At 37.6% G+C, this 26,551-nt stretch overlaps 1 long non-coding RNA gene across 2 annotated transcripts; it reads right to left on the bottom strand.

Annotated features, from left to right (window-relative positions):
* Positions 1 to 23,434: 23,434 nt before the first annotated feature.
* On the bottom strand, positions 23,435 to 25,393 carry LOC129758133 (uncharacterized). 2 transcript variants are annotated; one of them, XR_008739899.1, is made up of 6 exons: positions 25,282 to 25,393; positions 25,034 to 25,219; positions 24,762 to 24,969; positions 24,538 to 24,693; positions 24,351 to 24,482; positions 23,435 to 24,289 (listed from the first exon to the last, which is right to left on the bottom strand). It is a non-coding gene; the product is annotated as an uncharacterized LOC129758133 (long non-coding RNA). The 2 variants fall into 2 exon arrangements; XR_008739900.1 differs by having other exon boundaries at positions 24,538 to 24,663.
* Between the last annotated feature and the right edge of the window lie 1,158 nt (positions 25,394 to 26,551).

Here is a 26,551-nt window from a genome sequence, read left to right as displayed (position 1 = left end):
AAACAAACAGAGCGGGCAGTTGCAGTTGTCTCCTCCCAAAATTTTCCAATACACTTCCAAACCTTCTCATGCATACATTGACTATAAAGTTGTGTGACCCGAACAGTACTTGAAGTACGGGTTTTTTCACCTACCTTATCAGCATCAAGAGTGGTCGAAATGGTAAAGGCGCAAGGAAAGATAAAGGCTGCTGCGGGATCCTCGGTTCGAGACTCATCAAAAGTAATTCATAATTCAATTATAATCACTTCTCATTTCATAGAACACTTCATGAAGCAAGCATAATCCTTCATTCAGCAGGTTGATTGATGTTGTAGATAATGATTTTATTTTTTAATTTTTGTTCATTTTAATAAATCAAAGAATAATTTCCTAATTTGAATTTCCGTTTCTAATCAATCATGATCAATCTATTAAAAAATTCAAAGGTGCTCTAAGTATGCATTGTTAATGCTTTTATACGGCTGGCGAAAATGACGTTTTGATGGTGCTCTAATTTAGCATTTGTAATGCTTTTTAAAGGCTATGTCGTGATAGCACTTAGTCAGCCCGCTATTTCGCCTTTTTAGCATTAAATCTGCATTATATACGCATATAGTGCAAAACAAGCATTAATTCATAGTTATATATGGGAATATAGTGTTGATTAAGGGCTATATTTAAGTGCTTATGGTTACTTGGGTCGTCCAAAAGGTCAACCAAAATATATTTTTACCATTTAAAGCATTGTAGATGGCTCTGAAGTACACACTCACTTCCAACAGATATACTTTTAAAGCAGATTTGTTTTTCCAAGACACACATTGGTTACCATGGCCAGATGCATGAATCTTGTTGCCCGAACTCTTAAGGTGGCGTTGCGAACATCGAAAGTCCGTATAGAAGAATTAATGTTCGCGGCAAAGCCCACTTCTTTATCTTGAAGTGACGGTATCTTTGCCCCCATGGAGGGTGTACAAGCTATTTTAGTCGCCTGTTATGATACCCCTTCTCAGAAGGGAGCGGCAGAGCGATGAGCGATGAGAATTTTCGATAAGTTACATGGGTCTGCTAATACACTGGAAGTGACGCATCCAAAAATTACTCCACGTGTTCTAATGATACGTAGAAAAATATATGGAAAATTCATGCTCTACCCATAGTACATGGAAAATAACAGGTAGGCCATTGCGCTTAACCTCACTTGAAAGCTCCGTGTATGTACATAGCATGCTTGCATACCAACAAAAATAGTTCTGAAAATTTGACAGTTTTATATAGAATGGCAATCAGAATTATTTATTTCTCCGTCGATAGCCATTTGATTCGTTTGAAAAGGGCTTCAGATTGAAGATTGATTCTTTAGGCTCATCGAAAACTATTTTTTGCATTGAATTTTCCGATTTGAATCATAAATAAAGAGCATTCATAAATAAAGAGCATAGTTTTAAATCGACAAAAAGCCTTTTAGCGGTATTGAAAAGCCAAATATTGTTTGTTGCATTAAAATACATCAGTACATATTTTTCTCAAAATTTTAATGGTTGTCTATTTTTAGAAAAATGTGATTTTCTGATAAGTTCCATACAATTTCTAGTTTTTTCCATAACTATTTTTTTGAGGCCTCTTCCCAATACGTTGAAAGAGAGCGGCATGGCCTATCTTGTATATTTCAAAGTACAAGCATTTTCAGCCTGCTTCAAATTTTCTGCGTGCAAAAATATAAGTTGCTATGGTGTTCAATTTGTGATTTGTTTTCTTTCGAGTGAAAAAAGGTCCGATGATTGAAATGTACTAGATCCATTGAGCTTTCGATTTGGAGGAACAAAATTTGAAACATAGCTATACATATGAAAATAAACTCATCATATTTTTAAAAAATTCTCCAATCATTGGGATGGTATAATTTAAAAGAATTACATAATGAATTAAATTTTTTTTTTTATTTCTTTTAGCAAATGTATGTATAAGACTCATAGATTTGAAAATTTTCAAAGCGAAAATGTTCTTAACACTAAACGTACCGGAGGCGGTCAAATCACGGTTTTTGAACTTTAAACGATGATTACGCCTTATATAATTGTTTTTTCGCAAATTTAACGACAGGAGTATTTTTGTTTTTAAAAAGCAAGTATTTTTGCGTTTTTAATTTTTTTAAGTGTTACGGTTTTCGAATAACGCATGTGGTATACCTATTCATACCGCGAGCGGTCAAATGACGGCAAACACCGTTTTCGCTAAAACTCTCTTATTTCTCAGCGGATTTCTACCAAATTTATAGTTTTGAAAAGCTTATAACTTGACTCAAATATGTTTCTCAGACAACTTTCAGCTACAATCAATAACTTTAAAGTTATTTACAGAACAAGAAAAATTTTATGAAAAAACATGCTTCAGGAAAAAGGTTGTCAATCAGTTATTAAGTGCTCGAAAAAAAATTCACTTAGTGCCTGAGAAAGCTGAAGTTAGAAGCTATATGTTGCACATATGGAACATTTTTTCAAAAATTTTCTAAGATCATGGCCACAAAAAATGTAAAAAAGTTGTGTAAAACCCGTACTTTTCAATCAATCAACCGCCAAAGCTGTTACTGTTACAGTAGAAAATTTTGAAAAAGTGAATTGAAAAGTATACGTAATTTGTCACATTTTGGCATCTTTAGATTTTTGAAATACAAAATACATAATTTATGACGACTTTTCAAAGGTAGCTGTTTTTCGAACTTTTTATCAATTTGGATTTTCTAAGGCAATTCCTATACCTAAGCTCAGCTTTGCACTGGATTTTGAGTACGTTAACGTAAGGTTTAGGCAATAAAACTATATGCAAAAGAAAGTTTATTTAATACCGATTCTAGTGGTGTAACTGCATTGGCGGTGCAATGCTTGGTAAAAATATTATAAATAAAACAGTGAACTAGTTTCTGAATTTTGAGAAGTCAGCACAAATTCTTGCTTGGCTGACGGGCGCAGTGGGTGGTAATATCTCAAAGCTATTTTGCACACGAAGACGGGTGAAAGGAAACGAATAAACAAACGATCAATCGCTCAAATTTTCTGGTTTTACTTTCAGAAATATATTTATTATATTTTTGTCAAGCATCGCACCGCCAATGCAGTTACATCACTAGAACCAGTATGAAATTTGCTTTCTTTTGCATATAGTTTTATTGCCTAAACTATACGTTAACGTACTCAAAATCCAGTGCAAAGCTGAATTTGGGTGTAGGGATTGTCTCAGAAAATCCAGATTCATTAAAAGTTCACAAAACAACTACCTTTGAAAAGCCGTCAAAAATTATGTATTTAGTATTTTAAAAATCTAAAGATGCCAAAATGTGACGAATTACGTCGACTTTCCAATTCACTTTTTCAAAATTTTCTACTGTAACAGGAACAGCTTTGGCGGTTGATTGATTTAAAAGTACGGGTTTTACACAACTTTTTTACATTTTTTGTGGCCATGATCTGAGAAAATTTTTAAAAAAATGTTCCACATGTGCAACATATAGCTTCTAACTTCAGCTTTCTCAGGCACTAAGTGAAATTTTTTTCGAGCACTTAATAACTGATTGACAACCTTTTTCCCGAAGCATGTTTTTTCATAAAATTTTTCTTGTACTGTTAATAACTTTAAAGTTATTGATTGTAGCTGAAAGTTGTCTGAGAAACATACTTGAGTCGAGTTATAAGCTTTTCAAAACTATAAATTTGGTAGAAATCGGCTGAGAAACAAGAGAGTTTTAGCGAAAACGGTGTTTGCCGTCATTTGACCGCTCGCGGTATGAATAGGTATATACAAAGTGTCGGTATGTTTAGTGTTAATCTTATTGAGAAAAAAGATTCGCAGTTCTTCAGGATCTTCTGTTGGACGATTTAAACTAGGCAATTTACTAGAGTAATTTACTACTACTCTTTGGATCATCTGAATTTTCTTCGATTTTCCCAATTGGATAAAATTTTCAAAAGTTCAAAACACTCTTCTTCAATTAAAATGGAATTGATCCGACACATTGAAACTAAAATTATAGTCAGTCCAGTCCAGTATTAATACTGGATGAATTCAATCTGGCCCAGGTCCCTTTGAGGAGTCTAAATTTTTCAAACTCTTCAGGATATCCTATTCAAGAAGGTAATTGACATCAATATTACTAGAATAATCTGGATAAAATGCAAAATAATCACGGTCGCGTTTGGTATAGATTTCTGGGAAAAAATTTGCAAAAATATTGCTGATTTCTTCTGAGTTATCGCCAACATGTTCATCAAGTTGCATTATTGATGGAAAATTGTCTAATTTTAAGTTTTGTTTTAACGTCATTAAAGAAGCTCTTTGGGCAGGACTTTATTTCAATCTCGGTTTTAGCATTGAAATCTTCAAACACATTTTTGATAAATGAGTTCAGTTGATCACATATTTCAAAATAATTTTCTAGGGTTTCACTGCTTTTGTACTTTTTGTACGTTTTATGTGATTTCTGCTTGCGATTTTTTAAAGTTTTTCATATGTTTATTAAACCAAATTGGATATTTAGTATTTATATGACGTCGTTTTTTCTTCAATAGAAAGTCTTCTGAAATGATTTCGTACAAAATATGGTAAAAGGCACTAACCGATGATTCGACATTTCCATCATCTTTCGAAATTTGTTGCCACAGGTAAGTTTATTTTTTGTTAAAAAAAAATCAAAATTTGATTTCAAAAACCGATTATATTACATTGGTACATTTGTGTATTGGCCCAAAAACCTGTTCCAGGATACATTTTAGCTCAATCTGACTTGATTCAGGGGTGCCTCAATGCGCTTATAGTTTGGTTTTGATTTGCCTTCAAAACTAAGGGAGACCATAGGGAATTGAAAAAAATTGATGCCAATTGACTAAGAAATGCATTTAACGTCGAGATGTGCTGTTGTCTCGAAAAAAAAGTTTTAGGCCTTCCGTTTCAGAAAGTCAATTATGGGATTTTTTCTTGATGGTTAATGCATGTTTTAGTCATTTGGAATCAAAATTATTTTTTTTTATATTTGGATAAAAAAAATCGAAACTTTGAGCGCTTTTAGGCACCCTTAAATTGGTCGGGATTCGACCAGATTGAACTGAACGTCATAAACTTGATTTCGAGAAAATCTCGTTCAAAGTTCAGAGCACTACCGGTGGATACCAGTTCATTAGATATCCCATTTAATCATATTACCATCACATTTAGACTATTTCAAAGGCGTCGTGGTTATAGGGGAGAGTGGAGTATCCTGGGCCATGGGGAAACGTGGGCCACTTTTAATATCTCAGATGTGTGTTGAGATAAAAATCTCGAACCAACTGTCATCGTCGTCGCTTAGCGTGAGCATATATTTCTATACGTTGTTGACTTAAATACGCATCAAATGCTTCTTTTATTTACTAAGCAAAAAAAGTTAGAAAAATTTACTTTCATAATAAAAAATACACCCGCTAATCTCATCGTTCACATCGAAAAGGAATTTTTGATGAAACATCAATAAGTCACATAAACGCAACCAATTTGCAAATCATAGCTTGTGGGGAATCGTAGGCCACACATCTTTAACCACCTATATTTTTATGTTTTTATACACATTCTGAACTTAAAGTACGTTTTCCTAATCTGTAAAGTTTTCTTATGCCAAATGAAGAGTTATGAAAAATATTTTGTCCATCTATATAAGGAATTTTGCCAAAACGTTCGCGAGCCAGGTTCTGGAATCTATTCGATCATACACAGCACAGCTCTCTTTTTTATTTCATCATCTGAAAATGCTTTAAAATAACGAAATGGATTATGAAATCACAGTTTTGGGTCAACTCATAAAATTTACATGTTATTTGGTCAATTTGGATTTGGTGGCCCACGATTCCCCATCATTTTTCAAAATCCAAAAAATATTGCTTTTTTAAAACAGTCAGAATTTGAGGTAAATAACTTATTAAAATTAAAAAATAAATATCTTGCGATACCTTGAAAATGTAGAAAACCATACCATTTTTTTTTAATTTATCTTCTATAATAAAGAAGTTATGGAACAACGAAAAAAGTGGCCCATGATTCCTCACTCTCCCATACTGGTCGATTACTGATAACACAATAAGCAGAAAACTTAATTTTAATAGCAATATGTTTGCGTTTGCACCCAGATCACTCTGGTTGAGCCAGAATGTTTAAAAAATTGCCATGTACTATCATTTTGGCTGTGCAATTCGTCCTAAAGTAGGAGCCTACTTATAGGCGCTTTACTAGCTGCACATAACAAGTATGGCTGATGCTTCAAAAAAAATTTTTCTTTGAGCCAGAGTGAACTAAGCCAAACAAATTTCGCTCTTTTGAATAGCGGAATATCTGTGATTTTTAATTACCTACCGGTTGCGTTCTGAACGATAATAGACAATGAAATAAAGCATATTTAACAATTAAATGTTAAAAATCCTAACATTCCCTTCAGTCAATTGGAAGATAAAATTGGAGGCATTCGCTTCAAGCTGGCTCAACGAGATTTTTACAAATGCCAACAATCCGCAACATGAAGTTTTTAGCCACAGGAACTTTTATTATCAATTAATTTATCAGATATCAGTTCAAGCCGAGCCGATGAACTGTTTAGAATCGAAAAAATTAACACACATAAGATTATTTTGCACAAAAACTGTTTTCATGACCAAAACTTGCTTTTCACCTTTCTCTTTAAGGTGGCTCTCAATTCACTTTGGCGCAACGCATTTTTGCCAATTCCATTGCCTGCAACATTGAATTCCTACAATAAAATCTAAAAAAAAATAGGAAAAATGTTCTGATTTTCATTAGATAGCTAGTTTACAATATTTCGCATCCGTTGCAATTGATAACTCAATTTTTTTTCATTTTGGCGTTCAGTTCGCTCAGTTCATTTTGGCAACGTATTTTTGCCATTTAGACTGTCTGCAACATTAAAATTTTCTAATGAAATCAGAAAAAGAGAAAAAAAATGCTCTGATTTTCGTTGGATAGCATGTAATAGATAACTCTTTATTTTCGAATTGGCGTTCTGTTCGGTCGGGTCGTATCTCAACAAAATCCATTTTGATTTAGCTGAAATTTTGTACAGGTCAGTTTTTTGGGCCAATCTACAAAATGTATCGAAAGTCGACATGACCCATTTGGCTGTCACTCTTGTATGCACATATCTAAACAAAGTTTCTAAGATTATTATTTCTTTCTTCGAACATGTTTTGATGATTTACTTACGGTTTTAGTACTAGCTTCTTTTATATTTATGGATTCATATTTCACCATGATCAACTGAAACTTGAACTCGGATTACCAAGCCTTTGATGCAAAAAAAATTAGGTCAAAACTATCGGCCTCAGATTTACCTCGCAGCTTCTCTCCAACTATCTGTGTGTGCAAAAGCGGGCAACATATTCTCCATTTGCCCAAAGCCTGAAATATTCTATCATATTTATTATTCCAACTGTAACGACATCGATTATTTGCACACATTCTGGCATCCTCCTGGCATGTTCTGGTGAGCGTCAGCTGTGACATATTTTGTTATGATTCCCAACAAACGAGAATAACTACAATCATAACTCACGGGGCGAGCTGATGATAAATTACAATACTCCCTCACTCAACGCACTCGAAAACCAAAGCGCGGTTTCGCTGTTTTACTTTTCTGATGGTGGTTGTTCTCTCGTTGACTGACTCGAAATGTGATGAAACTTGACATACCTACCTACCTACTTACATACCGCGTCGAAATGTAAGTCTATTTTTTCAACAATTTCAGGGTCTTTAAAATTGCTAGAACAGTTAACTCTTTTCTATCAATTTAATGGAAATGTTTTTTGCCCTATTTGTTTGAAGATGAGTTAAAACTAGGCAATTGATTTTTAGTTAGATTGATAAAAACTTTAAAAACAGTCAGCAATTGTTGCATAGATGCTTAACTCATTAAGTGGAAGAAAACTAAAAAAACTACAAATTATTTGGAACAAACTAATTAAAAAGTTTGTTGTTTAACGAATTCAACCAGATGAGGAAGTCCTAGAACAAAATTTATCCACAAGCCTCCATCTTCTGGGCTAAGCTTGTCAGCCCATCAGAAAGATACATTCGAAAATCATTTATTCCTTCATGAGTTCAATTAATCTTGCTCGCGCTCTTTCCAATCAGAAGTTTTGGTTTATGTGCCGAATACCAAGTTAAAGGAAAAGAAAAATGTTCGCATGTCAGCTTTAGGTTCTGGTTTGGCTACTTAATCTTTCAGCTCTGTCAAAATGATGACAATTCAATCAAATGGGATTGTTTCTGTTATCAAGAAATGTCTACAAAAAGAGTAATTGTTTGATTAAAGAAATGTTTCTTTCTCTTCCTTGAATCAAGAATGAAACATGTTTCTCGCTAGCCTGAACTTTAATACTACCATATCAGAAATCTCACCCAAGTTTGTTTAATGTCCGAAAAATTTCAATACATTATTGTATTTCTCCAAAACCCGCATCCTTCACTTTCTCAAAACCACTTGACTTGCTGTTAGCTTCATGACCTCACCACAATAGCATTTCAAATGAAGAATTGCGCTTGATACCCAACTCGTCGTAATTGTACATTAGACTGGCCCAAAACGAAAAAAATCCTTATATTCCACGCGGCACCCCCCAGTTTGGTGCCTTTAGGTGAAAAAATGACTTCCTTAAAGTTTCAGGTCATTTGGCTGAAGCACGAGCTGGCGCAAAGAACTTGAAATTTGTATGGAGATTTTCGGCAAAATGTATGAAAAATCGACATAAATTCACTCTTTGTTTTCTAAAATATGTTTCCAGTATGCTAGAAAGTTCAGAATTTCAGGAATTGTAATTCAAACAATGACAAACAAGTTAGTAGAAGATTGTGATGCGATACGAGTTGACTGTGATGAGTTATTGGCAATTGAATGTGTGATTTTTTTCGCACTTCATCGATATATCGTGAACGGTGTATGGGCTAAAAATCGCACTAAGTAAAAACTCTTTTCTTTTAAAAACTCTTTCTTTCAACTTTTTGCAAAGATATTTGTTATAAAATAAGCTACAACTTTGCCGTGGACACAAACTTTCTATCTGTTATTCTCATTGTGTGACAATGCGATTAAGTTAGTACTAATAACCTACCTATACACCGTTCACGATATATCGATAAAGTGCGAAAAAATCACACATTCAATTGCAAATAACTCATCACAGTCAACTCGTATCGCATCACAATCTTCCACAAACTTGTTTATCATTATTTGAACTACAATTCCTGAAATTCTGAGCTTTCTAGCATACTGGAAACATATTTTAGAACACAAAGAGTGAAAGTATGTCGATTTTCCATACATTTTGCCGAAAATCTCCATACAAATTTCAAGTCCTTTGCGCCAGCTCGTGCTTCATCCAAATGACCTGAAACTTTCAGAAAGTCATTTTTTCACCTCCATGCACCAATCTGAAGGGTGCCGTGTCGAAAAAAATGTTGTAAAAATCATCCCATACTAATTTGGGCCAGTCTATTGTACATTCATACCTTCCCACATGCTCACACAAAGCTCTTCGGAATAGGAGAAACAGGAGGATACAACATAAAAACAAACAAAAAAAAAGCATAAATAAATTTCCCACCGGAAAAGAGTGCTCCTGACGCGAAATTGTTTCCAAATATTTGTTGAATTAAAACATCGTTCTCTTTGCAAAAACAAACACGAACGACAACAATGTTTTTATCAACATGCGATGGCGAGGCACGAGTTCCACGAATAGAGGAGGCACCTGCAGGAGTAGAAGGTATTTGTTCTTCAGAAATCATTCGCTGTATCACGTTTCCATCTGCGAGCTATGTTTGGATAATGGGTTGTGAATTTAGTGGTTTTACTAAACGTTAAAGAAGTTTGTCGGAGGAAGAAATTCGGGGGAAGTTTTGACGAGCTAGGTTTGCATTGTGTTTTCATTGAGAAATTTTCATTTTAAACTTTCAAATTGATTGAACGACTAAATAAATGTGGCTATTAAGAGCAAGAAGAAAATAGAAAAAATACAGTACTCGCTTGTTAATTAACGTTTGATTCAAAGCTTCCTTATTTAGCGATTTTCCATAAATTTTACTAAGAAGTTCAAATACAGATCATAATCTTAATAAATTGAAGCTTTGAGACAAAAGTTTGCCTAAAACTGATGTTTTTTTTCTAGAATTTTGGCAGCCTTGAAGATATACTGAAATTTTCTTTTAATACTTGCATATCAATCGGCATAACCAGATTGACAAAGCATCGGTTCTTGATTCGAGGAAGAAGGGAAAATATAACGCTCAACTCAATACTTACCTCCTGCATGATGCATAAATTTTCATCAACAACGAACTGGTGGAAACTCACGAAGCAAGGTGTGAACCAAGTTCCATTTAGCGGTGTCACTCACAGACCCAGTTATTTATACCGAGGCAAATTATACCATGGCGTGCAGTGTCAAAGTAGGGAGAATTTTCTTGTTTCTATCAATATGTGTTAACTTCGTTACTCGATCAAAATGACTGCTGCACAGCATGAATGTTTCGTTTAGGACATCAATTATTGGGTTATGATTTAATAATTTGGATGCCAGATGCAGGACTTTTCGGGGAACAGTCTTCAGTTCCAAGTTTCACAGCACTAAAAGTAACTTATTTTAGTCATACAGAAGTACAAATCAGTGTCTAAGTAGCCTTCTATGTTGAAGAAATGATTTTAATTTCGGATTATTAGAATAAAGTAATATTTAACACCCTCAAATAGCGACAACTCGCTAGCTTTAATTATGTTTTTCATAACTGGTAATTGCATCACGTTATTCAAAAATAATTTTCTGAATGTGAGTATCAACAGGCATATTGGCAATTCAATACGGCAAGCGCAGCTAGAGAGTGGCACAGCAGATGAACACAAGTAGAATTGATTTATTGCTGCAAGCTGATGATTTGCTGCAATGCTTAGTCAAGACAAAAGAAATCTAACTAATAGCATAAAAATAAAAAATCCTTTTTTCTGACTGGCTACATGCATCGATTAATAATGAAGGCATAGAAACGTGCTTCGAAAGCATGGGGAAAATATTAAAACATGATTTCGAAAACTGTTTGCTGCATAGATGCACAATAGCTGTTCACTAACTCCGAAAATTGCTATATTAAATTTGTTTTAAAATAACAGCTGCAAAACTGCAATAACAGAAAAATGTGGAAAATTTCAAAGAGATGTATTTTCTTCTAAATGGATCGTGATCATTTTTTATCACAAAATAACTAATACTTGTCCAATAATTCATGCATATCCAGTAATTATCTCTTAAATAGAATTCAAAATAATGTATTCATCTAAAAATTAGAAATTTGCGCCTTTGAGTATGTAATGACTCTAGGGTAGTAGACAAACTTTTAGAACTCTTATTGACCGATACTTACAAACTGTGAAATATGAAATAATATGGCAAAAATAGTTGACCTGTTATCTTTTGATTTAGCTAGATTTTTAGTGGGCATTCTAAATTGGGGATCAAATCTCAAGGGAGAACACGAAATTATTGCGACTCCGAAAAAGTCATGCAATTTTTCTTATAATGTTTAGAATTAATCCAAAATTTTAGTGGAGTTTTATAAATATATTTACTTCAAAAATCAACAGAAAAGTTATTTGATGGAGCCCTGAGTGTAAAATTGAACGCATTTTCGCTTGATGCTGTTACCGATTCAAACAATGTTTGCATTCGGTACACTCAGAAATGAAAAAAATATGAAAATTATTATATTTCAATAACTCCGATATTTCTCTGTCATTAATATCCAGAAATATTAAAAAATAACTATTTCAGATATTTAAATTTATGCATCCGAATAATTTCTTGGCGTGTAATGATCCAATGCATAAAATTTAATAACCGAGAAATTATATATTATTTTCTTCAAACAAACGCTTTGTGCGTTTGAGTCCCAACTAAACGGGTATGAGCACATGCTAGATTCTTCAGTTGCTAAATGCCTTTCAACTTGACTGCATGCAGATTCCATTCTCTGTAAATATTTAACTGAATCATATTTAAAAAGGATGGACTCAATTGCAGTAAGTAATACCAATACAATGTAAGTATACCAATTCAATGGAGCAATAAAGATTTTTGTTTTGTTTACGCGGTCTTGTTTATTTATTTTGTTTGGTTTTGGCTCATTATTAGCAAATTTAAATTTAAATAAAGCTATAAAAAATTAGCTTGTCCAATATGCCCTAATCGAGGTTGACCGTCAAATGACAGGTGTCATTTGACACATATGACACCGGATCCAGAAAACCCGAGAGCAAAGAGCGGGAATCTGGAGGCTTATGCGTGAACGACGGCGGATGTCTCGTTCACTTACATCGGGATACGGAAACAGTGAACACCTATCAAAAAAGAAATCCTCACGAAAGTTTCGGAGTTTTGTGTGCGGAGTTTCCGGCCTAGAAGGCCGAGGAAAAGGGATAAACCGTTGGTGCAAATCGGTTGTGCCGACTCGAAAAGTGTGGCACATTTTAGTGAGGCACAGCTTCTACACTTCGCTACTTTTTGTAAGCTGTGAGTACCCGGTTTCATCCCCATCTGTCTGGGAAAGCGTGACGTCGTTTCCACACGCTTTGCCCGTTTTTTTGTATCCCGACCGCACGGCTTGACCCCCAACTTATGCAACTCCGAACGACGCCCCTGCGTTAAGGAAACACCCGGTTAGCGTGGTTGGCCCGTAGCAGCCGAATCCAGCGGACGCTGCCCGGTTCCCTATCGGTTGGTATTGGAACCAAAAGTGGAAGGCTTCTCCAAGAAAAACGAAGCGATTCCTCCATCGATGGCCATCGAACCTCCAGAAGGAAAACCCCGGTGACGGCAGAAATTGCAAGTTAAATAAAATGGTAAAACCGTATCCTTTATGTTATACATTAGGGGAGAATGAGGATACTTGATCCCTGGGGATACTTGATTCCTTAGCTATATCTCGAATGTCTTACAAAGATCAAATGTTCTAGAAAAAAATGTGCTAAAATGAGCAAAATAACAATGCTTGTAGTTTAAAATTTTTTAACAAAATAATTGTTTGAGTAATTGAACTTTGTTTGAAAAATTTCACAAAATATAACTTGAAGATCTTTTTTCATCACTTTAAAATGTTCCTTACATGGGAAAATTATGAAAAAAATATTTGTTCCAATGTATCAATCGTTCGAGTGTAAAATGAACTTCATAATGCCATATTTTCAAAGTAATGGAAAACTCTCAACTTTTTTCAGAAAAAGTTTTCTAAAATGTTGATTATGGGTACAATTGATCCCCCTTCCATACGGCATATTCTTCTTCTGAATTGATCGTTATGATTGCTGATTACGAAATGACTAATATTTATCTTAAAACTAATATTTATCAAACAATTGTCTGAAGAAAAGAGCAAAAATAATTGATTTTCTCTTAATTATAAAAAAAGCGCCTTTAAGTATGCAATGTTATTAGCTTATATGCTTTTTTTTTTTTTTACATAGTATTCCGTCTTACGACATAACTTGACAAACATAATTCCTAAACTTCACTCGGTCCATGGCAACCGTTCTCCAATTTCTCGGGCACCCCACGTTCGCCAGATCACGCACCACTTGGTCTAACCACCTCGCTCGTTGCGCCCCTGCTCGTCTTGTTCCTACCGGATTCGTGGCGAACACCTGTTTTGCAGGACAGTCATCCGGCATTCTCGCAACATGTCCCGCCCAGCGTATCCGGCCAGCCTTCACCACCTTCTGGATACTGGGTTCGCCGTAGAGTCGCGCGAGCTCGTGGTTCATCCTTCGCCTCCACATTCCGTTCTCCTGTACGCCGCCAAAGATGATTCTTAACACTCGTCGCTCGAATACTCCGAGTGTACGTAAGTCCTCCTCGAGCAATATCCATGTCTCGTGCCCGTAGAGAACAACCGGTCTAATGAGCGTCATATACAGGTTACACTTTGTGCGAGGGCTAAGTCTTCTCGACCGCAGTTGCTTGTGGAGTCCATAGTAGGCACGACTTCCGCTGATAATTCGCCTCCGGATCTCACGGCTGGTGTCATTGTCTGCGGTCACCAGTGAGCCGAGATAGACAAAGTCTTCGACTATCTCCAGCTCGTCGCAGTCGATCGTGACCTTGTCCGGCTTATATGCTATAAATTGTGAAATGAGAACAAACATGATCAAAATAGTCAATTAACATTCTATCTTGGGGTTTTGTTTGATTTTTATTCAAGGATTAGGGCTTCCTGAATAAAAGATCAAGTCTCCTTCAATAGGGGATCAAGTCTCCCCTAACTTCAGAAAAATCGCAATTTTTTTACTCCCATGAAAATGCTTCTAGTTCATCAACGGGTTCAAGTATCGATCTTATTTTTGGAGCATAGAAACTTGAAGTTACAAGCTGTCAGAAAATGTCAAAGACGGTGAGTTGCTAAATTTTTCCAAAAAGATATGGTGAAAATAAGAAAAGGGGATCAAGTATCCCCACTCTCCCCTACACCCACAATTCAGCCTCTGTGCCAATGGCGGCATCATTGGTACAAGAAGATAACGCGACCGGTGCTGATTCGATTTGCTCCCACCGGCATTAACCTCCCAAGTGACCCGAATTGCGTATGTCTGAAAGAAACAAAATAAAAACGAATTCACGTCCCTCCCTATCGCATCACAAGACGAAGAAGGATAGAAATAAATACCGGGCAACACAAGGCAGCCTGCGAACCGAGCACTGTGCGTGTGTAGCAAAAGCAACAACAAAAATATTCCTTCAATTCAATCCGCCGGCAAACAACCACGGCCAAGCTGTGCGTGTGTATGTAGTAAAAGCAACAAAAAAAAACATTGTTTCAATGCAATCCACCGGCAGACAACCACCGGCAAACAACCACCGGCTAAGCTGAGCGTGTGTAGCAAAAGCAACAACCAAAATATTTCTTCCACCGGCCAAGCTGCCCGGCTTTGGCAGCTGTGAATATGTAGCGTGTGTATGTAATAGCAGGCAGTAAGCAAAGCACAGTTCTCATTCAATGGGTTTCCCGTTCCTTCACTCCCGTTCCTTTTCCCGTTTCCATCGCAAGACGAAGGAATGCATTGAAAGGAGGCCAAACGCCGGGAAGCCGCCGTTGTGCGTTTTTTTTTGTGATTGATCGGTGACAGAAACCCCATGACAAATATCCCTCGTCCTGCATGAAGCTTGAATAGTACACTGGTTAAAATGACGGACTGGCAAGACGCTATGATTGGTAATTTGAGTTCGATTCTCACTACGGCGTTGTGGTTTTAGTTTTTATTTTCTTGTTTCTGGGATGAATTATCCAATAGGAGGGAAATCCCATAAAATGTTTTTCTTGTTTCGCTTGAATGTAGTGGTCACCAATTTGGTTGGGAGCCGAGTCCTTATGCCAGTTACGGTTTTTCAAACATACCGTTTCTATGGGTGTAGTAGTGTTTAATGAGCCCTGTGATTTGTCGATTGTTTGTCGATTGGTCGTTTCCGTATTCCCTGAGAACGTGCGCCTACCCTGAGAACGTGAGTATTTGAGTTGAGCTGGCAGGAAGGGGATGACCAAGTCATAAACTTTCAATGCCCTCCATCAAAGTCTTTAGAATGTCATCCGATACCAGTTTCTCAGTTTTTTTTTTCATTTTCTTAACATGTACTTCTCATCTTTGACTGTCTTTTTGCTCTTCCGAAGTTCTCACTTCATTATTGTCCAGTACTGTTCTACCGCGCACAGCTCCGGACAATATGGCGGGTTCATGTCCTTTGGAACAAAATGGACAGAATTGGCCTCATACCTGTGCTCATACCACTTCAGGACACTTTTAAAATAGTGGCATGATGTCAAATCTGGCCACATATTTGGGCAAGAACGGCAAAAGGCGCTTCTCGAGGCACTCAGATTTGTAGATCTCGCCATTTACTGTGCCCTTTGACACGAAAGGCTCACTTCTCAGCCCGCAAGAGCACATCCATAGAAGAGGTTGCAAAAATCCAATGCCTATTTAGCATATCTCTGTGCCGATAATGCGCTGAAATGTGCACTGTGCCGAAAACGTAATGTTTGAAAAAAACGTAACTGGCATAAGGACTCGGCTCCCAACCAACATTCAAGCGAAACAAGAAAAATGTTTTATGGGATTTCCTTCCTATTGGATAATTCATCCCAGAAACGAGAAAATAAAAATTAAAACCATAGCGCCGTAGTGAGAATCGAACTCAAATCACCAACTCCTATATCGCATTGCCAGTCCGACATTTAAACCAGTGTACCATTTGAGATTCATGCAGGACGAGGGATATTTGTCATAGGTGTTGGCCCGAAGTTATAAAGGCACGGCTGAGTTTTGATAGCATTTATTGCTATGCTTCAAACTAAAAGAAAATAATATAAAGATAAACAATTTTAAGTGCCACTGATTCTGTTTTCCTACTTACAATTTCAGTGAGCTCTACAGACTTTATGTTCGGCACCAACTTATTGTCTTCCAGTCGAAGACTTCAACAACTGTTGTTGTTTCTGATATAAAAAAAATTAATGGTTCAGTTACGTTTGCGAAGGATATAATATTAGCATATTTACGCTCTACTTTTACACTGCCGGCCAAAAGTTTGGGATCACCCACTAAAAAACATGCAAATTTTGATCGTTCATATCTCAGCCGTCTTAGGACATATTGAAAATCTTCTGATCTCATTTGAAAGATAATGAGCAATAGCTATCTCGGAGGTATTTTGCCCAAATATAATGTTTTAGTTTTTAACTTAAAACTTAACCTAAAGTTATAACATTTTCAAACAATCGCACTCAATATTCAAAGCCGATCATCTCGGGATAGGGTGGACCAAATCTCAAAATTTGAGTGGCATTAGAATTCCTGTTCTTTACTTCTCAAAACACAATCAAAAAAATTTGAGAAAAAATTCAAGAATGAATTTTTAATTAATAAAATAGACACTCGAGTTATCGTCCAAAAGTTTGGGATCACCTCTTTGTATGGTGAGTTTGGGATCATTCTTATAAAAACATGCAAATTTGTATTATTCATATCTTTCTCATCTAACATCGTATTGCAGAACTGAAGGGTTCATTTGGAAGCTTAGGAATTGTTGTTTTTTAATAAATTCATTCAAAAATTATATTTTAAGGTGAGAACTATAAAAAAAATCTGAGAACTTTCAAAAAAACAATTAATTTCAGGTGATTTTTTTATGGTTATCACTTCAAAATATAATTTTAGAATGAATTTATTAAAAAACAACAATTCCTAAGCTTCCAAATGAACCCTTCAGCTCTACAATACGATATTGGATGAGAAAGATATGAATAAAACAATTTTGCATGTTTTTATAAGAATGATTCCAAACTCACCATACAAAGAGGTGATCCCAAACTTTTGGACGATAACTCAAGTGTCTATTTTATTAATTAAAAATACATTCTTGAATTTTTTCTCAAATTTTTTTGATTGTGTTTTGAGAAGTAAAGAACAGGAATTCTAATGCCACTCAAATTTTGAGATTTGGTCCACCCTATCCCGAGATGATCGGCTTTGAATATTGAGTGCGATTGTTGAAAATGTTATAACTTTAGGTTAAGTTTTAAGTTAAAAACTAAAACATTATATTTGGGAAAAATACCTCCGAGATAGCTATTGCTCATTATCTTTCAAATGAGATCAGAAGATTTTCAATATGTCCTAAGACGGCTGAGATATGAACGATCAAAATTTGCATGTTTTTTAGTGGGTGATCCCAAACTTTTGGCCGGCAGTGTATGTAGTGAATGGGAACCCTTAACGATTTCCGAGTATTTCGGAACGTATAGCTTCTGCCGTTTCCAAATCAGCCTAAGTTATAGCCTACCAATTATATACTACAAATCTGATTTAATCCAGCTATTCGCACTACTGCGATCTATCCTCTTTAACTTTCTATCACCTTTTGCTTCTACAAACTTTAAGCCAACTCTTCTACTTTTAATTACAAATTCCACGACTTTTTTATCACCACGAATCACTTCTTTTCCGTCTTCTTTAACTCTTCCCTTTTCCGGTTTCTCAGATTGTCAGTGTCAAGTGACAGTGAATCTGTTGCCCTTGCAGCAACAATAGGCATTCTGCCACCGATCAATCACAAAAAACGCACAACGGTGGCTTTCCGCGTTTGGCGTCCTTTCAAGGCATTCCTTTGTCTTTCGATGGAAACGGGAAAGGGAAAGGGAGTGAAGGAACGGGAAACCCATTGAATGAGGCTGATGTCATGCTGAAGCAACTAGCAACGCGACCTTCAACGCAACGTTCACACGACAAACCAGCTCTCATTTGATCTCCATGGAAAAAGCACAGACCTGTCATACTGGTCGCTTTGTAAAGCGCGACAAATCTGATGCCAGTGTGTTTTGTAGCGCGTCTAGTAGGAAATCCAATGGGAATATTGTTTTTTCTCGATTTGAAGCAGTGATTCCGGGTTTTAAGCACAATAGTACGAAGATCTGTCCGAACTTGCGATAATAAACTAAAAAATATCTTAATCGGCGAGAAAATTTTCATGAATTCTTAGTTCCGGCAAAAAAAACAAGGAATTTTGTCGGTTCAAATTTCGTCATTCTTGCAATTCGGGTCGTGATTTGATGAGTTTTTGATGGCTCCCGAAAGAAAGGAGACGATTCAAAGCATTATCAGATGTAGAGAAGTGATGATTTGTAGGGAATTTCAAAGCGACAGGTAGCGCCAGCATGACATACCAATGCGTTGCAACGCTTTCTTATTGGAACGTTGCGTTGTTTTGCGTTGCTAGTTGCTTCAGCATGACATCAGCCTGAGAACTGTGCTTTGCTTACTGCCTGCTATTACATACACACGCTACATATACACAGCTGCCAAAGCCGGGCAGCTTGGCCGGTGAAAGAAATATTTTTGTTGTTGCTTTTGCTACACACTCTCAGCTTAGCCGGTGGTTGTTTGCCGGCGGATTGAATTGAAGCAATGTTTTTTTTTTGCTTTTACTACATACACACGAACAGCTTGGCCGTGGTTGTTTGCCGGCAGATTGAATAGAAGGAATATTTTTGTTGTTGCTTTTGCTACACACGCACAGTGCTCGGTTCGCTGGCTGCCTGGTGTTGGCCGGTATTTATTTCTATCCTTCTTCGTCTTGTGATGCGATAGGGAGGGACGTGAATTCGTTTTTATTTTGTTTCTTTCAGGCATACGCAATTCAGTTAACTTGGGAGGTTAATGCCGGTGGGAGCAAATCGAATCAGCACCGGTCGCGTTATCTTCTTGTACCAATGATGCCTTGTACCAATGATGCCTTGTACCAATGATGCCGCCATTGGCACAGAGGCTGAATTGTGGGTGCAGATGGCCTGCCAAACGAGATATTTGGAGACGAACTTCGACATTTTCTTCTTCTTAATTTGTTGTGCACATCGAACTTACTCTTATCGCTGAAAACCTCCAACCCCGAAATGTGTCTCAAATCGGCTTTCATATACGTTTCGTCGTTTATCACACAGCAGCCATATTTTGTCAGCATCTTCTCGTAGAGCTTCCGTGCCCGAGTTTGAGCCTCAGAAGTATACGAACCAAGAATCTTGGTTGGTGGAATTCGCCCAATTCCCACCTTAGCTGATAACGACGAAGAGACCGTAGCTCTCAGCCGATTGTTTTGTGATGATTCATCGATTCTGAAAGTGCCTCTTTGGTTTTCTCACTGGGACGCAACGAACTTGGCCCTTGGAAGGCCTCGAAGTCCCTCGACACTCCCATAGAGGAAACCGCTCCCTTCTACCATGACTTTAAAAACGTCGACTACGAAGCTATCTCCCTCGCCCTGGATTCTATCGCTTGGGAGAAGAGCTCGATATTTATATCTAATCCCAATGCATCCGCTGCGACTTCTTCAAACATACTGAACTATATAATCGACCGCCATGTTCCGAAACGTGGCTTACCCTCCAACCCACGAGCTCCCTGGGTCACTTATCAACTGTGAAAAATGAAGACGGCTAAAAACCGTGCTCTTCGAAAATTCAGCAAGCACAAATCCCTCTGCACAAAGGGAGAATACCGCAAGCTGAACACGGCGTACAAAAAAGCAGCAGGCGTTGCTAACAGAACTATCTCCACCGGCTACAGTGTAATTTTAAGACCAACCCGAGATCTTGTCACCTGCTCCAAAAGCAGCATGTGACAGGATTTTGTTACGCAACCTTGGAATGGATATTATCCCCCAAAATTGGATAGAATGGTACAGTAGTATAAGATAGGTTATAGGTAGATAAATAGATCGATAATTGTACAACAGAACACAACATACACAACAGAACACGAGCAACGAGATCAATTGTGGTCAAGAATCAATTGATCATGAGCTACTTTTCCGGTTCAGGCTCAAGATATTCCATACAGCACATCCAAGCCAACCTAACCTGACAGCATGATCAAATCTGTTTGACAGAAGGGAAAAGAAGTAACACTAGATACGCAGATCCAACCCTGGAACGATTACTCGGGATTGCTGTTCTCTCTTCTACCGATCGATGATCTCAAGAATACAGCATCCGAGAGTGGAGATGACTGTGACTAACCCAACAAAACAGAAGAACACTAAGCGAAACGTTACCAGTTGAAGGTTCAGCATCAAGGAGACCATTTGCTACCTGAACCCTAGTAGTCTCACTTTCAGCTGTTAATTAAGTATCATTTATATAGTTGTGTTCAAAGTAGAAAGATTATTAAGTGCACGGCAGGCTGATAAGTAAGCGGTTCAAGTCACATCAGGTTCGTAGTGAAACTTGAAACCCATATTGTGTGTACATAGTGCTTCTTATCAATCCACAGACTGGATGGAGTATTGGTTCGTTTTAACAGTCGCAGCCAAAATGACGAACTAGTTAAATTATAATGCTAGGAGTTAAAGAGATCGGCCTATTATGTTTAACCCCAAGTGTTGTGGAGCGGAGGTGGTTGCTGCTGTGCGTCTGAGCGATGGAGTTTCGGCCATTTCGAACTCGTCAAACAAACCAAGCGAAGCCGACAAAACAGGGAACATAGTAAGCGGTCCCCACTCGCCTCTAGGGGCTTGAGCCAGGGACTGCCTATGTTTCTATTCGCTTGATGATCAACGAAGTTGAACCGAAACCAGCCGAGGCTGGTAGAGACATCGTACAATGCATCCGGATGCAGGACTTCAAGCCGTTCGCCGAGGGATACACAAGTACACACTACACTGACACTCACACAGAATTAAGGTAAGGTAGTTGTAAGAGCGGGTTGGGAAAATGGGAAAAATCGGGGAAAATCTTACTCAATACAATTACTTAAAACAAGTTTTTTTGGATTCTTTCATTGTGTAATGCTGAAGCATTGTATCCATCTTTTGGGATTTACTCGGGTTAGATGAACGTTTTAATATCTGATGTTGAATCGCGAACCAGTCCATGAAGCCGAAGACGGGCCAATGCCCCTTCCGGCAGGACTTTCTTTTTTGAATAATATTTTGTCCTCTGGCTGAGATTTTTGGCCGGTTTACAATCTCTCTGGAAGTACCTACGTCAAAAATCAGCGGAAAGAATCCGGGCTTCCGTCCCAAATGTTTTTGAACGGCTACACAGCAAACACCGATCTTGAAATATGCAATCTCTTTGATGAGAAATTTTCTAGCGTTTACACAACTGGGTCCATTTCCTCAGAGCAACTGGATATGGCTGTAGGAAATATTGCATTCCTCCTTAAACGGTATTCCCTTCGATGACGCAGCCATTTGAAAGGCGACAGCAAAGCTTAAAAATTCATCATTTTCAGGTCCGGACGGGATACCAGCTATCTTCTTGAAACGTTTCATGCATCATTTACTGACTCCCATCAGATATATTTATCGAGCTTACCTGGACTTTGCAATCTTTCCCTCGCTCTGGAAGAAGCTTACATGTTCTCTGTTTACAAAAAAGGAGATAAGAGAGATGTGAACAACTACTGCGAAACATCAGCTCTGTGTTTGATAGCAAAACTGTTTGAATTGGTTGTTCTGGATCCATTTTTTTCGTCCACGAAGCAATACTTTTCCAACGATCAACACGGATTTTTGCCAAAACGATCCACGACTACAAATTTGCTGACTTTTACATAGTTCGAGCAAGATAGCTTCACCATGAAGTCCCAAACTGACTCCATCTACACTAATCTGTCTGCTGCTTTCGATAAGGTAAATCACGATATTGCTATCGCTAAACACGAACGTTTAGGATTTTAAGGATCCTTACTGGACCGGTTTCGAAGCTATTTAACGGGACGAAAGTTATCAGTGCATACTGGACATTACCTTTCAAGACTATTCTCCGCTTGTTCAGGTGTGCCACAGGGAAGCCACTTGTGACCGATAATTTTTGCCATCTATTTTAACGATGTACTTACTCTCTTAGACGGCCCAAAACTTACGTATGCCGACGACCTCAAACTTTTCCACACCATCAATGGCCAAGACGATATCAATCTCTTGCAAAGGCAGTTCAACACCTCCGCTCACTGGCGTGACACCAACTGCTTGCCTCTGAACCACAACAAATGTGTGTTCATTTCATTTTCTCACAAGCGGAACCCTCTTCATGGGAACGAAACCATCGCCCGGGTGGTCGTCGAAACGCTGCACGTGCTTTAGTCGTAGCGGATCTCCTTGCGTCGAGCATTGACTCTCCAATACTGCTAGAGGCTATTCCCCTCAGTGTGCGACCCCGAGGGTTAAGGAACCAAAATCTGCACTCTATGTTCCCATCCAGCTCAAAAACTATGGAGCCAACAGCACTCTAATTGGAATTTTGAGAACTTTCAACCGCTACGCCGAGTACTTCGACTTCGACGTTTCAAGGGCTACTCTCCGCAGAAACATTTTAATGGTTTCGAGAACTTTGTATTGTAGATTTAAGTAGTTTTTTTTCATTATTTTATTAAATTATCATTAGGATCAACATGTGATCCGTTGATGTTTTTACACGAATTTTAAGCTACACACTATTAATTTTTTGGTGTAAATTTGTGTCAAATTGGATGCACAAAACTGAAGCATCACTTTTGACATAAAATTACACTAGAGAAGACAGAAACGCTTGAAGCCATAAACTATCGAAGACTTAAAATTACATCAAAAAGAATGTAATTTTATGTCAAACTGGATGCACATAAATGAATCATCGCATTTCACATAAAATTACATTGACTTTGACATAGAATTCAACAGAGTCCCAATTAGTACTTTAATTTAGGGATTTTTTCAGGAAATAATTACATTTTTCTTAAACTTGTACTGTGACTCCTCTTTTTTGGTTATTATAAATATGAAATTCAGATGTTTTCGGTGAAAATAAAGATTATAAAATAAGGTTGAATAACTTTATTTGGCAGCAAATAACTTCGATACAAGACAACTTCGAAAAATATGTATTGGCACGTTGGCCTTCATAGGGTGTAATAATGTTAATTTATTCTGGTTTAACACCAGTCTACAAGGAACGATTTGTTTTTTCCACATTAGAACCTTCGATACGATTATAGCCCGTTTGAGTGAAAATGAACGTGGAAAAATCTAATTTTGTCAATAACTCAAAAACGCGACACAACTTGCATGTGTAACATGGTGGCGTCGATGGAGAATGGTTGAAAGAGAAAATTCCAGTCGCACTCGTTCTTTAAAATCTTCTAGAACTTTTTATTATGATTCGCCCGGTTTTCACCGCGGAAATTTTATCATGGCGAGGGAATTGTAATAAAAAAGTTATGCAAGGTTTAAAGGAATGAGTCCGGCTGCAATTCCATCTTTCAACCATTCCCCATCGATTCCACCATGTTACAAAACCTAGTTTTGCCGCGTTAGGTTGAGTTATTGACGAAGGAAGATTTTTCACGTCTATTAGCATGGAGCTGAAATTAATGTGGTGCAATCTTGGAACTCTAGAACCAACACAGGTGCAACAAATGAAATCAGTCACCTCCAGAGGCTCTCTTTCAGCTAGCTTTTTCTATAAACGATAATGCTTTTCATCGGAAGAACTATTCACCGGTTTCGTCCTTCGGTTGTTGCAGGAGAATCAAAAGCTCCACAAGATTTTGCGCAGACACGTACCTACAACCGTCAGATTCGTACGAAGAATTTTTCCCGTCAACCAGAATAGAGACGCCATTCAAACTTTCAAGTTGGTAGACGATCGTGGCCAATGTTACGGTTTTACCTATGCCAGGCGGACCTTGAATCAATCTGAGAAATTTTTAAACCTGAAAAAATAAAAAAAAATTTCTTTCATATGCAATTGTCAATTCAATTGACTATACTTACTTAACACTTGGCGGGCTTCGATAAAGATGTATACTGGGCCATCAGTTGACCTGTTATCAGGGCTGGCATTGGCGGTCGACGCAAAGTCGTCGTCAGCTTCCGGTGTTAAACTGCTTGGCTTGTTTGACTGAACTGAAAAATATTTGGTTTGGACTTAAGTTTTTTATTGAATTGGAAATAAACATACCGAGCAAAACAAACCGGGAATTTTTCACTCCAATTGATTCAAGATAGGTCGTCGAAATGGCCAGTGGATACAAGATCACTCGTCGAAATGGCCATAACAAACCACGCCATTCTTACCTCCAGTGTGCTTGATGAAGTTGAAAAAAAAGATTAAGAACTGTAAGAATGGATGTCAAGCTCGTTAAACTTAGATGATTGATTTGAAATTGGAAGCAAATGTCGTACCTAACGCTTCAATTGGGTCGCCTAGGCTATCAACCCACATCCAAAATAGCATGCTGACGGCGGACCAAATAAAAGCAACTATCGCACCAACGTTCAACTTATCCGCGTTAACTTCCAAGCCATTGTTAACGGCGAATGCAAGCGCTGCAAAAGCGTTTTTACGCTCGGAGGGATCAACGTCAACCATCTTCCAGCCGGCTTCCTTAATCTGGAATGTTTTCAACAATCAAATAACCGAAAAATTATATTGCAGCAAAACATTTCCAACTTACCACTTTTTGAACGGCGCTAATCAGATCGGTCCCCATTCCATCCTCTTGAAGCGATTTCGGTCTGGACGTACGCAATCAAACCGCCGTTGCTGAACCGGTGTTTCGGGAATTTCAAGTTCCGACTCGTTTTCGGCCGTTGTAAGTCGCCCTTCAACTGGGGGTGTGTTATCGCGCTAAAAGGCATGGCTGAAATGAAGCTTCGTTTCAATTTGAATCTTACAAATTTCATTATTTTAAAATATACTTACCGAGCTAAATCAGTAGAATTACTCCGGTTTAATTCTGCTGTAACGAAAACAAACAAATCACGACCGACCGACCGCATGACAAATCAAAACCGTCGATTGACGTTTCACTTCGCCAAGGATGCCAGTCACACTTTAATTTTACGATATGCGCAATTGAAAATTATTGGACGACACGTAATTTTATTCGTGTCATAACATAAAAATACATCCATTATGAAATAAATTTAGATCTTTTCGAGCTTAATGTTCGTTTAAAGTGTAAATTTTGGTAGTGTGTGTAGTTTAGATAAAAATTGATGTAAAATTAGATCTGATCTGAATTAGATGAAGAAAACTATTAGGTGTTGAAGCGTTTCTGTCTCGTTTAATTTTAGAAAATTTTTGGTGTGTAAGGTATGATTATAAGAAAAAGAACGCATTCGCCATAAATTCTCTTGTAGCTTCGTCACGAAATTTTTATGCAATTGTAAACCAAACACACACCATCCGTTTTCATAGTTGTTACAGCTTAATAGATTTTCCTCGGTTAATTAATTTAGACTATTTGAATTCTCTATCAAAACAAGCTCGTGCACTTGCAAATGGGTCATTTTTCGAATGTAAATGCCATTGCCAAGCATCATTCCATTTCAGTGAAATCCTCCCTAGTCTGGTGCCATTTTCATTTCCACAATGCCAGTACGGCGACGACCTTGGCAGAATCTCGATTTTAATTCACGATTCGCTCGTTCTTCTGCATGGTCCCGAAATATATTTTCCTTAGCTCTTGTAGTAGGTTCCCACTGACTGGCTGCATCAGAAGACTGCTCACTTCGACAATCCAGAAAACCGAAAGCAAATTTAATAATTGAATTATGCTAATATACACCTGGGAGAGTTTACTTACTTAGCACAACGGCCTGCCCATGACCAAGGTATGTATGTGTGTATGTGTTTGTATGTAGGAAAGTACGAATGTGGTCGATGTGGGTGTATGTTTGTGCGTCCAATTCACCTTTCTTGCAATCTCGGGAATATTTTATGAAGGATCCCCAGTGGCAATATTTGGATGAGGGACAGAATGGGGAAAGAATTTCTTTTCCGGAAAAAATAGGAAGAAAAGGGAACCGCCAGTCTTCCAGCCAGATTTCTTTACTGTGTGCTCTGGAACACGTTCGTCCCTTTATTCGTGAAGTAAATTGGGTTTCGGAGAATTGTGCTCTGAATTAGAGCTTAGTCCTTTTGCACGGACCGTAGTCGATTCGATGGATATTCTGGTCCCTATTTCCGT

This window comes from Uranotaenia lowii, chromosome 3 (genome assembly GCF_029784155.1).
Source record: "Uranotaenia lowii strain MFRU-FL chromosome 3, ASM2978415v1, whole genome shotgun sequence".
NCBI classification, from domain to species: Eukaryota; Metazoa; Arthropoda; class Insecta; order Diptera; family Culicidae; genus Uranotaenia; species Uranotaenia lowii.
Note: the sequence above shows the minus strand (reverse complement) of the source record. Positions and strands in the feature narration are given on the sequence as shown.